General features: G+C 49.0%; 1 pseudogene across 1 annotated transcript; it reads left to right on the plus strand.

The window, feature by feature from the left end:
* Positions 1 to 3,827: 3,827 nt before the first annotated feature.
* On the plus strand, positions 3,828 to 14,649 carry LOC310921562 (class I histocompatibility antigen, F10 alpha chain-like; annotated as a pseudogene). Its single transcript has 8 exons — positions 3,828 to 3,893; positions 5,636 to 5,898; positions 6,170 to 6,440; positions 6,613 to 6,885; positions 6,964 to 7,071; positions 7,170 to 7,205; positions 7,325 to 7,357; positions 14,504 to 14,649. The product of its transcript is annotated as a class I histocompatibility antigen, F10 alpha chain-like (transcript).

Consider the following 14,649-nt stretch of genomic DNA (forward strand, 5'->3'; position numbering starts at 1 on the left):
TGGTGTGTTGGGAAGGGGGGGCCAGGGTGCTGAGGCGTAGAGGCTTCCCTGCAACCCACCAGCATAAAGCCACACAAGCAGAGGACTACATAGCTAGCTTTTTGGGAGTTCCCCCACACTGGAAAGCCGAAAAGCACTAGGAAGGGGGGGAGGCTCGGAAATGTGGCGGCTCCCCTGTAACACCCAGCATAAAGCTGTAAGACCAAGGAGCCAAGCTGAGGCAAGAGAGGAACAGCAGAACCAACCCGGCAGTGTGGGGATCCTCAGACTGTAAGCAAGTTTGTTTGCTTTTGTTTTCCATGAAGAAAGTGTCATCTTTCTTTCTCCCTGTCTCGGTCAAATGTCTGCCAGGGAAAGCTGGAGCCTCTCTTGGAGAATGTAAACCCCCTCCCTCCCAATTATTATAATTGTAGTTGGAAGACCTGAAGGGAAGACAGCAGCCATTTGTCCCTTCATTGTACAGAAACCTTTCTGTACAGGGCCTTTCAGGCAAAGATATAGGGAATAGAAATAACAGTTGTTTACTAGGAATATTAAAAATAAAAATGTAGTAGTAAAAAAGCACAAACAAACAAACAAAAAGAAAACACTGACAGAGTCAGCATACAACCTGACACCCTGTTGGTCAGGGTGGTGGTAGCAGTCCAGTCAAGTCCTCCTGGAGTGACAGATGTGGTTCTGTTGGAGCAGTCATGATCCTGTAGAAGGGTGTAGTTTCCTCTTAAATTCCAGTGGTGGTGAGATGGGTCCAGTCTTTCTCTGGGAGTCCAATGGAAGCAGGCTGTCCTGGTGTTCTGAATCTCAGGTTTTATCCAGGTAGGAATGCTTGGCTCCTCCCACTGGGTAGAGCATCTCCCAATGGGATTATGTCATTTTATAGTCATGCAGTGAGACTCGATCACCCATTAACAGCAGATATCCCCCTGGAGGGAGGATGGATTGTGGAAGAGATAAAGAACACTGCCCCACCTGGTTTTAAAAGCTGGCCCATTAACAGAAGACACCTGCCCCCTCCTCCCCTGGCATTATGAGGAATGGGTCATGGAAGAAGTAAAGAAAACATCTCCCCAACCAATTTCAACAGATAGCAATAAATTACATACTTTTGGTTACATCTTGCATTTCAACCCAAGACATTATCTTAGGTCTCATGTAACTTTACCTGCTTTCATTGCAGAAGGGAACTGACAAGCAGATTTACTAACATTACCTGTGCAAGTATTCCCTTATCATTTTTCCCAAGCAATACGTAGTCACTGTTTTTTTCACCAGAATGCTGCAGTGCTGGCACACACCTTTGATTTGACTCAGCACCGAGCCTCTAGCATTGTCGCTGTGTGCCCGGACTGTCAAAGGCATTCCTTTCCCTCTGTTACTAGAGGTGTTAACCCTAGATGACTCCAAAGCCCTCAAATTTGGCGAACCACTGTTACTCACTTTCCTGAACTTGGCAGACTTAAATTTATTCATTCTTCTATAGACACCTTTTCAGGTGCCTTTTTTGCTTCCTGTCACACAGGTGAATCAGCGAAAGACATGTGCCATCACTTTGCAAGTGCCTTTGCAGTCCTGGGAATTCCCTCACAAACCAAAACTGACAATGGCCCAGTGTACATCTCCCAGAGGGTTACTAACTTCCTTGCCCTCTGGGGGTAACACACAAAAAAGGGATTCCCCATTCCTCCATGGGCCAAGCTCACTAAAGCATCTGTTACTACAACTAAAAGGGGGAATGAGGAACACTACCCTAGATGAGTGATTACAGAAGGCATTGTATGTTTTTAGTTTTCATATTGCTCCCTTATGGATCCTAACCCTCCAATTGTAAGGCACTTCAGCAATAACTCCCAGTTAGAAGTTAAACAGAAGTCCCCAGTCCTTATTAGGGACCCAGAAAGCAGTAAGATTATGGGACCTTATCCCCTTGTCACATGGGGAAGAGGCTTTGCTTGTGTTTCCAAAGAGAGCGGTCTGATGTGGATCCCAGCCAAAAACATGAGGCCCTTCAGAGAATGCTTGAATACCTCTCCTGAGCATCCTGATCACCCTGGCACTCCATCACCGGCGATCCGAGTCACTTTGGCCTTGGATCCAGAGACTGCTGAGGCCATCTTTGTCCAACTGCCATCTCAGCCAACTTCAACTTGATTCAAGAGGACTTGCTGACCTTACACCACTCTTTGAGTTTTGTGGTCAACTCACTCTAGAGATAGTAAAAGCCATCATTGCAGAACAAGCTTCTCTTTATGAACAGCAGCTGAAACAGTTTAAAGAAAGACTTGAACTTAAGAACAACCCTATTGCTTGCTTTATTTGCAGAGACTATTCTCATCAAGTGTTCGTTCTGTGTCAGTGTCAGAAGTGTCACAAACAGTGGCATTGCTTCTCAAATGGCCACCATAGTAACTACCCGCAGTGTGATCCTTTATGCTATTCGATTATTGTATTACTTTATGATTTATGTGTGGGCAGAAGTGTGGCTGGCTCCCACATTGGCATTACTGGGGGTCAGATTTGCCTTTTCAAGCTAGTTCTTTTGGTAGAACTCAGTCTCAACGATGGAGGAGTGGTTGCAATGCCACCCCTTCCAGATTGTAATGTTTGGTTTATGCTAGCTGAAACTTTAAATGAAACTACATTGTGCCTGCCTATCCATGACATCCCCTGGTGATCCTTTCCAAAGTGGTTCAATAGCCATGCCTTTAAGGAAAAGTGAATGGGATGCTTTATACAATTTTACAGTTCAAAAAGAATGTACTGCCCCAAGTTGAATTGAGCCTGTGTGGTGGTGCAATGAAAGTTGGCATAAAAAAGCAGGTGAACCAGCTGGATGATATTTTTCTAACAACTGTCATTTTGGGGTAAATAAGAATGGAAACTTTCTTCCTCTTTCCATTCAGCCTCAAGAACTGGACATTTTTGGACCCACACAGTCTTTTGCATGTTTCTTTCTAAATTATACTGCCAGTTCCAATAATGAGAGAAGATTTGGCCTTGATGTTTCATGTACAGGAATTTACACCAACATTTCTGCCTGTTGTAATCATACCCTGCCTCAACCAGTTATACCTGGAAGCAGTGCTATTAGATTATTAGACAATAAATTTTTAATATGTAGAAACAGAGCTTGGAGAGGAATACTGGCATGGGCTGTAGGACTTTTGGGTGACTAAACGTGTTTCACTATTTACAAGAAAACTTACCATGTTTGCACAAGTTAGTGTGAGCAAAATATAGTACACACATGTATAGCTCAGATTGTAATGATAATATTAAAGCATGGAACCTTGGTGGTTGAGTATTTGTCTCAATGATTCCATCTATTGGCACAGCACACGCACTAAAAACTTTAAAGAACCTTGGCTGTTGTCTTGAAAAGCAAACTAATGCTACTAGCTCTGTTTTAACAGGCTTATTAACAGAAGTAGGTAGCATGCAATATGCTACACTGCATAACAAAGCTGCATAACAGAGTTGCAACTGATTTTTTGCTTTTGGTACATGGGCATGGTTGTGATGATTTTGAAGGTTTATACTGTATGAACCTATTTGATAACTCTCAGTTTATCCATGCTGGCATACAGGCCCTTTGAGACAGTGTTACCAAATTAAGGGTTGTAGATGATAGCGACTGGCTTGGACATATACTTGGAAGATAGGGAATTACTGGCTGGCTTAAGCACTTAGTTAAAACAGGAATTTATATGTTAGCTGTACCGTTGCTTATGATGATTTGCTTGTCATGTGTTTTGCAATGTGTTCAGAGGCTAATTGCTAAATCCACAAAAAATATATTATTAGTTGAAAAAGAAGGGGGAGATGTAGAGATGCAGCTAGAGAGCAGGACTGAGAGTATTGCTCAGCTCATCACAGAAGTGGACATGTTTGCATCGGTAGGCCATAAGCTTTGGCAGGCAGTACAATTGTGGCAGGCTGTACTCTGATGAGGGAAGCAGAAGACAATGATATGCTGAGTATGCTCAGCTTATCTAAGCCCCTACATGCTTGTACGGGTCTGTGCTTGCCTATAGTTAGGTTAATAATAATAATAATATCAATAATAATGATGATAATGTAGTTAATGTTACTAAGAAACCTAATATATGGTTGCTATAGTTATTGCTTAAGCAAGTAGTTGTTTTTAGTAACAGCTGAAAAGGTATATATACTGAAGCTTTGTGATCAATAAACTGACTTAATCAATCCTGTCTCTTGGATCACCGATACCTCTGTACTCCCTTCTCCAGCACCAGGACCCCCTGCACCCCCTTATCTGGGACTGAGATCCCCCCACATCTCTGTCAGTGCTCTGGGACCCCCCTGCACCTCCTTTGTGGTCATCCTGCATTTCTCAGACCCCAGACCTCCCCTTTTCCTTGGCTTTTGGACCCCTAGATGCCCCAAATTTCTGCATCCCTCCAGTTCTCCACCCCCAGTGCTTCCTGGAATGGGGTACCTGGGGATCCCAGAGGCTCCTTCAGCAAGGGGTCTCAGCAGAGATCCAGTAGGATCCAGACGAATTTCCTTTCCCTCTGTCTCGCTTTTGCATTTCCCAAACTGAATCCCAGAGGTCTGCCTGCCTCTCCCAGCCTCAGACACCCTTTCCCATGACCCAGGGACCTCTGGAAGCCCCTTTCCAGGCGAGTTGGAACTCCAAACCTGGGATTTCTTCCTGAACTTCCATTTCCGGTCACTGGGAATCCCCTAAACCTCCATTCCTGGGTACAGGAACTCCTCCTTAGCCCCCATTTTGGGTCCTGTGACCCCCCCTGAATTCCCTTCCCCAGGACCAGGACCCTCCTGTACCCCCTCATCTGGCACCAGGATCCTCCTGAACCCATTTCTGGGCAGGAAAACCCTCCTGAAACCCCATTCAGGTATCAAAATCTACTGAACCCCTATTCTTGAGCACAGGGACCCCCTTCAGTGCCCATTTCTGGACACCGGGACCCCCCTGTACCCCCTTATCTGGCACCAGGACCCTCCTGAATCCCCGTTCTTTGGCAGGGAAACTTCCCTGAACTCCCGTTTCTGGGCACTGAGACACCTTTAGATCTCCATTTCTGAGCACTGGGACTCCCCTGCACTGCCATCAGTGCTCTGGAACCCCCCAGCACCCCCTTTCCTGGCATCCTGATTTTCCCAGACCTGCCCTTTCCCCTGACCTTTTGGACCCCCCAACTTTCCATGTCCCCCCTTTTTCCACTCCTGCTGCTTCCCAAAATGGGGTCCCAGAGGGTCCTGAGTGTCCCAGGGGCTTCAGGGAGGTTGCAGCAGGGATCCAATGGAATTGAGATGAACTCCCTGGAATTCCCCCTTTTCCCCTGTCCCCTCCCCCACCTCGTTCCCTGGGTCTCTTTCTCTTTCCCGTTGCCCAAGCTGTGCCTCTGGGATCCACCCACCTCTCCCAGCCCCAGACCCCCTTTCCTGTGACCCAGGGAAACCCTGGACCCCCATTCCTGCCTTTTCCAGCTCCCAGACTCCTCTTCCCTCAGCCCCGGGGATCCCTGGGCTCCTCTTTCATGGGCACAGCGATCCCCTGGATCCCCCATCCCGCCTCTCCCAGTCCCTCCCTTGAACCTTGGACCCTTCCCGGCTCTCCCGGTTCTGCTTCCTGGCCCTTGGATGCCTCCAGACGCCCCTGCGTTACCTGAATGTGGTGGTGTCAGAGCCCAGCCCAGGGGTCCCCCAGTTCATGTCCATTGGGTTTGTGGATGGGATCCCCTTTGTGCGCTATGACAGCGAGCAGGGCTGGATGGAGCCGCTGATGCAGTGGATAAAGGATGGAGCTGAGCTGGGATATTGGGATAGCGAGACCCAGCTTGCTGTGGGGAAGCAGCACATGGGTGCTGTGGACCTGGAGATATTGCAGGACTGGTACAACCAGAGCAGGGGTGAGTGAGGACATCTGTGGGGTGCGATTGGGATGGGATCCATGGGGCTGGGATGGAATCTATAGGTCTTGGATGTGGATTCACAGAGCTCCAAGGGGCTGAGATGGGGATCCATTAGGATGGTATGGGATATCTTGTGATCCGTGGGGTTGGGATGTGAATCCATAGGGCTAGGGTGAGATCTGTGGGTCTCCATCAGACTCTGGAGCTCCATAGGGCTGGAATGGGGCTCTGTGGGGCTGGGACACAATTCCATGGGTCTCTGTGGATACAATCCACACCACACAGCAGCTTTCTGGCTGTGACCTCCTGTCTGATGGGAGCATCCGTGGTTCCAATCGGTTCAGCTGTGATGGGCGGAATTTCATCTCCTTCGAGCTGGGATTGGGAAGATTTGTGGCAGCCGACGGCACTGCTGAGATCACCAGGAGTGCTGGGAACATTAAGGGATTGTGGCTGAGGCATGGACGAATTACCTGAAGCATGTCTGCCCAGAATGGCTCCAGAAATATTTTGGCTATGGGCAAAAGGAGCTAGAGCGCAAAGGTGGGTGGGAATTTGGGATTTGGGAATGGAGGGTTTGAAAACATAGTAATTCCTGTCAGAATTCCATGGGCAGATCTCGCCACCATCCCATTCCAGTGGAAATTCCATGGGTATATCTCACCCAAATCCCATTCCCATGGAATTCCATGGATGCATCTCACTGTTATTCCAAAGGCCCCTGAGGTCCATGTGACTGGAAAAGAGGAATACGGGATGCTGATCTTGTTCTGCCATGTGTACGGATTTTACCCCAACACCATCGCAGTCAACTGGCTGAAGGGGGATGAAATGTGGGATCAGAAGATGGAGTGGGGCGGGATCGTTCCCAACAGCGACGGCACCTTCCACACCTGGGCCAGGATCGAGGCGCTGCCGGAGGAGCGGGAGCAGTACCGGTGCTGGGTGGAGCATCCCGGAATGCTGGAGCCTGGGATCTTCGCTTGGGGTGAGGCTGGGAATGTGGGAATTGGGAATTCCCAAATGGGGATTCCCCTTCCCCTCCTCACTATCTCATATTTCCCAGAGCCGACATCTGGCAGGAATCTCACCATGGTGGTCGCTGTGTCCCTCATCGCTGCCATCCTCATCCTCACTGTCCTCATTGGATTCATTGTCTGGAAGCTCCAATCCGGTAACACACAGGATGGGGGTCGGGAAGGGGCATGGATCCACCTGGCACCATTCCAGGAATCCTGTGCCACTGAGGCTGATCCCACTGTTTTTCCACAGGGAGGAGGGACAGGGATGGATACAACATGGCAGCCGGTGAGTCCCAGTGGTGGATCCAGCTCTGGATTCCCTCTGTGAGGATCCCAGGATGGATCCTGGGGTTAATCCTGGTGTGTGATCCATGCTGCAATCTCATGGATTTTCTCTTTCTGCAGGAAGAGATGTGGGAACCAATGGCTTGACCCCAGGTACAGTGTGGGATCAGGATGGGATTCCAGAGGGGGACTGGGGCAGGATGGATGTACTGGGATCAGGGAGGGATTCTGGATCAGAGCAGGGGTCCAGAGCAGGATCAGATGGAATTGTAGAGTGAGATCAGGGCTGGATTCTGGAGCAGGATCAGTCAGGATGGATGGAGGAAGATTGGTGCAAGATGGATTAAGAGGGATCAGGGCTGGATTCCAGACAAGAATCATGTGGGATGGAATGGAGCAGGACTGGGGCAGGAGGGATGGGGCGGAATCAGAGGGTCCTTGATGCAGAGGAAAGGGGAGGCTTGGGGCTGAGAAAAGCAGGAGTGGCGATCCAGGGGCTCTCAGGGTCAAGGAAAAGGGGGTCTGGGGATTGGGGAAGGCAGAATGGATAGGAAAGAGGGTGCAAGGGGGTCCCATGCCCGGGACTGGAAGTTCAGGGGGGTTCCCAGGCCTCGAATGCCCCCTGGGATCCTCCACAATCCGCCAGGGACCCTCCAGTTTAGAAACTTTACGTGGATGGCAGGGACAAGGAACTCTGCAGACCTGAGATGTTCTAGAAACACGTGGCTTTACTATTACAAGGGTCATGGGTAAAGAGGGCCTGCTTCTAGCCACCAGCCTCGGCTGAAGCAAAGCCCTAAAGAGAGGATGAGGGGAGAGAGAGATAGAAGAGAGCTAAGGGGTAAAAACGGGGTAAGAGCAGGGGAAAAACGTGGGGAGAAAGCAGGAGCAAGCGAGGTAAGAGAGAAGAGAGGGGAAGGGCCAAAGAGAGCAAGCAAAGAGGAGCCAAGAGGGTAAGAGAGGAGAGAGTAAGAGGGCAAGAGAAGAGAGCGATCTCCTTGTTACAATACATTATATCTCTTTTTGTGTTGAATATTCTAATTTACAGCGACCAACTGGCGTGAGATACAAAACCTACAAACTTTGCATGCAGTCTATAAGAACTACTACATTACCATGTCATTTTATATTCTAAACTCGATAGACTCCTTTCTTATGTACTTGTTCCCTGATGCCTTTGCCAAGGTGGAAAGGCAACATTCCTGTGTCTTTTGTTTTTCTGTCTTTTCACCCATCTTCAGCTAGTCACTGTCTTCCTGCCTGCCATGTTCACATCTCGAAACTGGCTTTCATTCCTATTTCACTCACAGGTTTTATATCTGCAGTATTTCTTACCATGAAATCATATTCATAAGTCCTTCCTGTCCCATCTTTCCCAACACTCCAGGACCCCCTGGAACCCCCCATGCACAGGGTGAAGAAATGGGGGGAAGCAGAGACTGAGGGGTCTGTGAGCATCCAAGGGTCAGGAAGTGGAACTGGGAGAGCAGGGAAGGGTCCAAGGTTCAAGGAAGGGACTGGGAGAAGCGGGATGGGGGATCCAGGGGGTCCCTGTGCCCATGAAAGAGGGGTCCCAGTGCCGAAAAAGGGAATGCAGGGGGGTTCCCAGAACATGTGAACGGAGTCCAGGAGCGGGTCCCAGTCCCGGATAAGGGGGGATAGGGAGGTCCCTATGCACAGGAATGGAGGTTTAGGGAGGTCCCGGAGTCAAGGAAAGGGGGGTGAGGGCACTGGGAGAGGCGGGGGGGGGGATCCAGGGATCCTGTACCCAGGAAAGAGGGTGCACAGGTGCCCAATGTTGAGGAAAGTCGAGGGTGGCGGCTGGGAAAGGCAGGAATGGGGGTCCAGCTGGGTCCAGAGTCAAGGAAAGGCAGGGGTTGGGGTCTCTGAGGGGGAGGGCCAGGAAAGGGGTGCAGGGGGAAATTGGTGCTGGATAAGGGGGTACAGGATGGTCCTGGTGTGTGAGAACGGAGGGTTTGGGAGGGTTCCAGTCCTGGATATGGGGGTGCACAGGGGTCCCGGTGCAGCCAAAAGGGGTTTCAGGGGGTCCTGGTGTTGCATAAGGGGATGCAGTGGGGTCCTGGTGCTCAGGAAATTGGATTCAGAAGGGTTCCCTTCTCGGGAATGGAGGTTCAGGGTGAGTCCTTTGTGGGTAATCAGGGTTCAGGGGGGTCCCAGTGCCAGATAATGGTGTGGCAGGGTTCCAGACCAGGGGAAGAAGGTGCAGGGGGGTTCCCATTCACAGGAATGGGGGGCTCGGGAGCGTCCAGCTGCAGCAAAATGAGGGTTCAGGGTGTCCCCGTGCCAGATAATGGGATGCAGTGGGTCCAGGGCACAGCAGGACCTGGAAATGTGTCCAGGTGTTATGAATAAAAATGGGCGGAGAAAATATTAATCTCCATAAACGCCTTTATTAATCAGCTCTTATTAATATTTGCCCGAGGGGTTTGGTCGCCGTGGAGGAGGAGGGCTTTATCAGCTCTGCTGCATGCAGTTCAACAGAGCTGGAGGACTGGCCCTCGCCTGGGGAGCAACCCCAGAGTCCTGTCAGTTCTTTGTTTTCTCCTGTGGTCTCATCTCTGGTTTGGTCTTTTTAACTTACGGCTAGTAAGCAAAACTGGAGAAATTAGCTCTTCTGATTCTCTAGGGTCCACACGGCTGAGTATTAGTTCTTATCCGTTTTAATTTTATTTGGTTTTTATTTGATAAGGGGTTTTTTATGTTAGATTTCATCCCGGGACGCTTTTGGAGTTCTTAATTTGCATGCGGGATCACCGGGGCGGGCACTTGGAGCTCTCTGCGGCCATGGGCTAGTTTTTGCCGCAGAAATGGCGTCCCAGTCTCATGCCGCTCTACAGCGGCGGCAGTGCTGTGGGGGGGGTGGAACGTGGTGGGTGTGGGGTTTTTCTTTTGAAGTGGGGCAGCGGTCCGGCCGGCTCGGGGGCGCTTCATCTGGCCGAGGCGGCTGACCGCGTGGCGGCTGCGGGTGGATGGGCGGCCGGGGCTCTTTTCTCTGCTCCGGCACGGGGAACGGCTGGGGCTTGGGGAGAGGCTTTTCCGTGCTCCGGCACAGGGAACGGCTGGGGCTTGTGGAAAGGCTGCTCCGCGGCTGCGGGTGGGGGCGGCCGGGATTTCTCCGCGCTGGACCGGCGGCGCCTGACTGCGGGCGGCTTTGCGGGCTGGACGGCCGGGGCTTTTCTGCGCTCCGGCACGGGGCTGACTGCAGTCAGGCTTCTGCTCGGCTGGAACTCTTTGTGCTGAGCCTGGGGGGGAAAGCGGCCGGCTCCTCTGCCCTCCGCTCCGGCGGCGGCGGCGGGGGTTGGGACCTCCCCGTGCCAGACGGCCGACTGCCTCGCGGCTGGAGCTTTACTGAGGCGGGAGCCAGGCGGGCGGCTCCGCAGGCTGGACGGCCGGTGCGGGAGGCTTCGCAGACTTTTGGGGTTTTTTTTCCCACCGGCTCCCGGCCGCGGATGGGGCTGGGATGGGGCTTTTCTGCAGCGAACCGGGGGGGGAAGACGGGGCGGCATGGGGGGGGGAAAGCGGCCGGCTTCTCTCCGCTCCGGCGGCGGCGGCGGCGGGGGTCGGGACTTCCCCGTGCCAGACGGCCGACTGTTTTGCGGCTGGAGCTCCGTTGAGGCAGGCAGCTCCGCTGCGGTTCTTTCGCCCCATCTCTGTCCTGGGGTGGGGGCGCGGTGCTTGAGCTTTGATGGGAACGGGTTCTTTGTTTTTGAGGTGGTCTGGGAGGAAAGGTGCCACGTGCCACTGAGGTGGCTTTCCACTGTTACATCATAGGACAAACACCCCAAATTTCATTTTTAACAATTCCCTCCTCTTTGCTTTTGATCAGGTTGTTTAACCTGCATCAACTTATTTATGGTAATGGTTTTTGATTATTTTTGGGGTTCAACTTTACTTGTTCAAGTTTGGACTTTGCTCATATCAATCACAGCTTGGTTTTGTTTTGTCATTTTTTTGTTTAATTTTTGGGGCATTCTTTGAGGTGCTTTTGGTATTAAAAGGAATCTGAATTTGGGCTATATTTGTGACTACTAGGGACTTTTTTGTAGCTTATATTTTTTTTTTTTTATCAAAATAATAACCAAATTCTTATTGAGAGGTTTGCCTAGCTAAAACCATTCTCTTATAGAGCACTCTCCAGTTAAGCTCTGCTCAAAGGTGGCAGTATTCTTTATGACTAATTGTTTTTTTTTCATCCTGACAGGTTGAGAGTTGCAGATCAGCAAAGCAAGTGTGGTTTGGGTTGATATAAACTCTTATTGAGGACTTTGAGCTCTTCTCATCATTGATGAGGGAATGCCTCTCTGAACCAGCTCTCCTTATGGGTTTATTTATCATTCAGACTATCATGAGTCTTTCCAAGAGTCCAGTGTGAACTAGTTTCATTTTTTCAGTCTCACCTGGCCTTGCCTCTTGGTTCTAGGAGCTCTCCGGGTTCAGTTTCTAGAGTTTTTCTTGCACTTTCACACTTGGCTGTTAACTTTTAGGTAGCCTTTTTGGGTTGTGCTCTATGAGAGATTTTTAAATTTTTGTAGTAATTTTCCCAATAATTTATACTAATTCAAAACAACAAACAATTCCACAGCTTTTGTGATTGATATGCGCTTTCAGTTACAACATTACAATAATAACAACAACAAACTTTTAACAACAATATCACAACCACTAATACAAACAGTAAAAAAACTTCTTCTATGCAATATGTAGTCTGGGTGCTTTTTTTTTTTTGAAAGTCATTTTTGAAGAGTTTGAATATGAAACAACAGTCTATGGGGGATGATGTTTTGAAAGGTTTGTGCTGGACAGGATGTTTGGAGGTGGTGTTGCTGGTCTTTTCACTTTGGTCTTTAGCAGCACCTGGAAAGGACTTATATTTTGGGGTTAATGGGGTGATATTTGAATTAAGGGGAGGAGTTTGGGGATTTTGGTTTTTTTTTTTTCTTGGTAACCTCCTGGGTTAGAGGGTTAACAAGAATAGAAGTTTAAACATTTCTTTAAGGGGAAGCTCTTATGTTAAATTTGGGCCAGGTTTTAATTTACAGAAGAGCTAGAAGCAAACAAACTGCTGAGCCAATTTAGCTGTGTTTCCTCTATTAATTTGGTTTTTATAATTTTGCAAGTCATACATTTTATGACTTTTTAAGTTTCATCATTTTTTTCATTTAATATACTTTCTAATATATCTTTCTCTCTTTTGATTGCCTCATCAAATGATACTTTTGGGCAATCTTTTCTGAGGTGCCCTATTTCTTCACAATAAAAACACTTTCGAGTTTCCCCTTGTCTTTTAGGGGTCACCCAAGGTAGTAAATTATTTCTTTGCCCTCTGACTGGCTTCCTATCTTCTCGGTGGGGTGAACTCTGGTTAGATACACTTTCTCTAGCCACAGCTACCATGATTTTTCCCTTCGTGATGGTTTTTTCTTCTTCCCTTCTTAAATAGACTTTTAAGGCTTCTCTTAACAAGTCATTTATTCCTCTATCTTGCCAGTCTTCTAACTTTTCTAATTTTCTTCTAATATCTGGCCAGGACTTTGTAACAAACTGTGTTTTCAGTAACACCTGGCCTTCAGGGCTTTCTGGGTCAATATTAGAATATATCCGGAAATTTTGTTTTATTCTGCTCAGCCAAGTGGCTGGGGTCTCATCCTTTCCTTGCATACTATCAAATGCAAGCTTTGAGTTATTGCTTCGGGGGACTGATTCTTTAATTCCTTTGATTATCAAATTTCGATAATCATCCATATTCCTCCTGTCTTCTTCCCTATTTGGATTCCACTTTGGATCACTTACTGGCAGTTTATGTTCACCTGGGGGCCCTATTCTATTCTCCCTTTCCCAAATCCTTATCCCTGCTGTTCGAATCATTCTTATTTCTTCGGGGCTAAATAAAATTCTGAATATAGAATTCATTTCCCCCCATGTGAAGGTATTGGGACCTAGGAACTGATCTACTTGTTCAGCCACCCCCACTGGATCTTCTACTAAGTTTCTTAGCTCCTTTTTGAAGTTCCTGACCTCTGAGGCTGTCAGAGGGGCATTTACAAATCCCACCCCTCCAGCAACTCCGCCCATTGGAACCTCTCTCAAGGGAAAAAGCTTAGCTTTAGATCTGGTGTTATAAGAATGTCCCTCTGGATTATTTTCAGGGGGACGTTCTATGGTTGGGGTGGGCAAATTCGGTTCCCAGTTTGCAGGTGGGGCTGGAACCATGGATGGTAAGGGAGAAAAGACATAGCTACTGTTGGGGGAAACTGGGGGTACTTCTGTTGTACAGAAGGGGTTAGTACTGGATGGGGGAAGACTCACCGGAGGGCTGGTTAGGGAGGGGGCAAAGGTATTGGTAGAGGGAGGAATAGGGGAATTAGTTTGAGGGATTTGAGGGTGGCTTGGGGCTGAAGGTAGGGGGGAAACAGGGGTTACAGTTTGGGGAAGACGGAAGGGGTTTTCAGGGGGAACCTGGGGCATATCTGGATATGCGGGAGGGGGAGGTAAGTAATTAAGTGGATCCCAGATGGGGCCATTCTCTTCTTTATCTGTTTTTTCTTTTTTCCCCTGTAACTTACAAATCCTTATGTTGTCTCTATTTCTGTTTTGTTTTTCCCAACAAGCAGCATACTGCACTTGTTCGGCTTTTTTATCACCTTGGGCTCTCAGATGTTGATTTAACTGGGCACACATCCAAGGGTCTGTTGTTCCGTGCCATGGCCATTCTCCAGGTAAACCCAGAGTAGGCCATACTTCTATACAATAATGGATCATTTTGATCCTATCTAAATATTTAGTACTTTCCTCCCTGTCCCACTGTTCTAACATCTTTCCTAGTGGGCTCTCTGGAGGGATATGTGGTATTTTTTCTTTTTGTACTTCAGCCTCTCTAGACCTACTTATCCAAGTACCCATTTTTACTTGGTAAAATTTATTCAAAAAATTTTTTTGAAAGCTCTTTCACTCACACTCACTCACTCACACTCACTCGTGAGCTCTGGAAGCAGTTCGTATGACCCGCCCTTAGGGCCCCGACCACTGCCACAGCCAGCCCCCGGTACCCGTCAATGGCCTCAGCACCCCTGGTGCTTCCGTCACCACCCCAGCCGGTACCCTCTTTCACTCCTGCGCGTCCGGCGTATCCCCGTAAGCAGCCGGTCAACCTGGGCCCAGAGTTCCAGTCACTACTTCTGCCAGGATACACACACACAGTATGCGACTCACTCACTCGCCCTATCGTTAAGTTCCTCGCACGTTGGAACTCCCCTAACTTTCACTCACTGCACCCGGTAGCACCGGCCTTAGATACCCCCGACCAGCTTTACCTCTCCGTGTCCGGTAGCATAGAACTCTTGCCTACCCCCGCCCAACACGACACACTCAAGCCCGGTAGCGTATCTAATCCGACCCCCGCCCAGTGCACTCTTCACACCCGGTAG

This window comes from Zosterops lateralis (assembly GCF_965231275.1).
Source record: "Zosterops lateralis genome assembly, chromosome: 35".
Classification (NCBI taxonomy): domain Eukaryota; kingdom Metazoa; phylum Chordata; class Aves; order Passeriformes; family Zosteropidae; genus Zosterops; species Zosterops lateralis.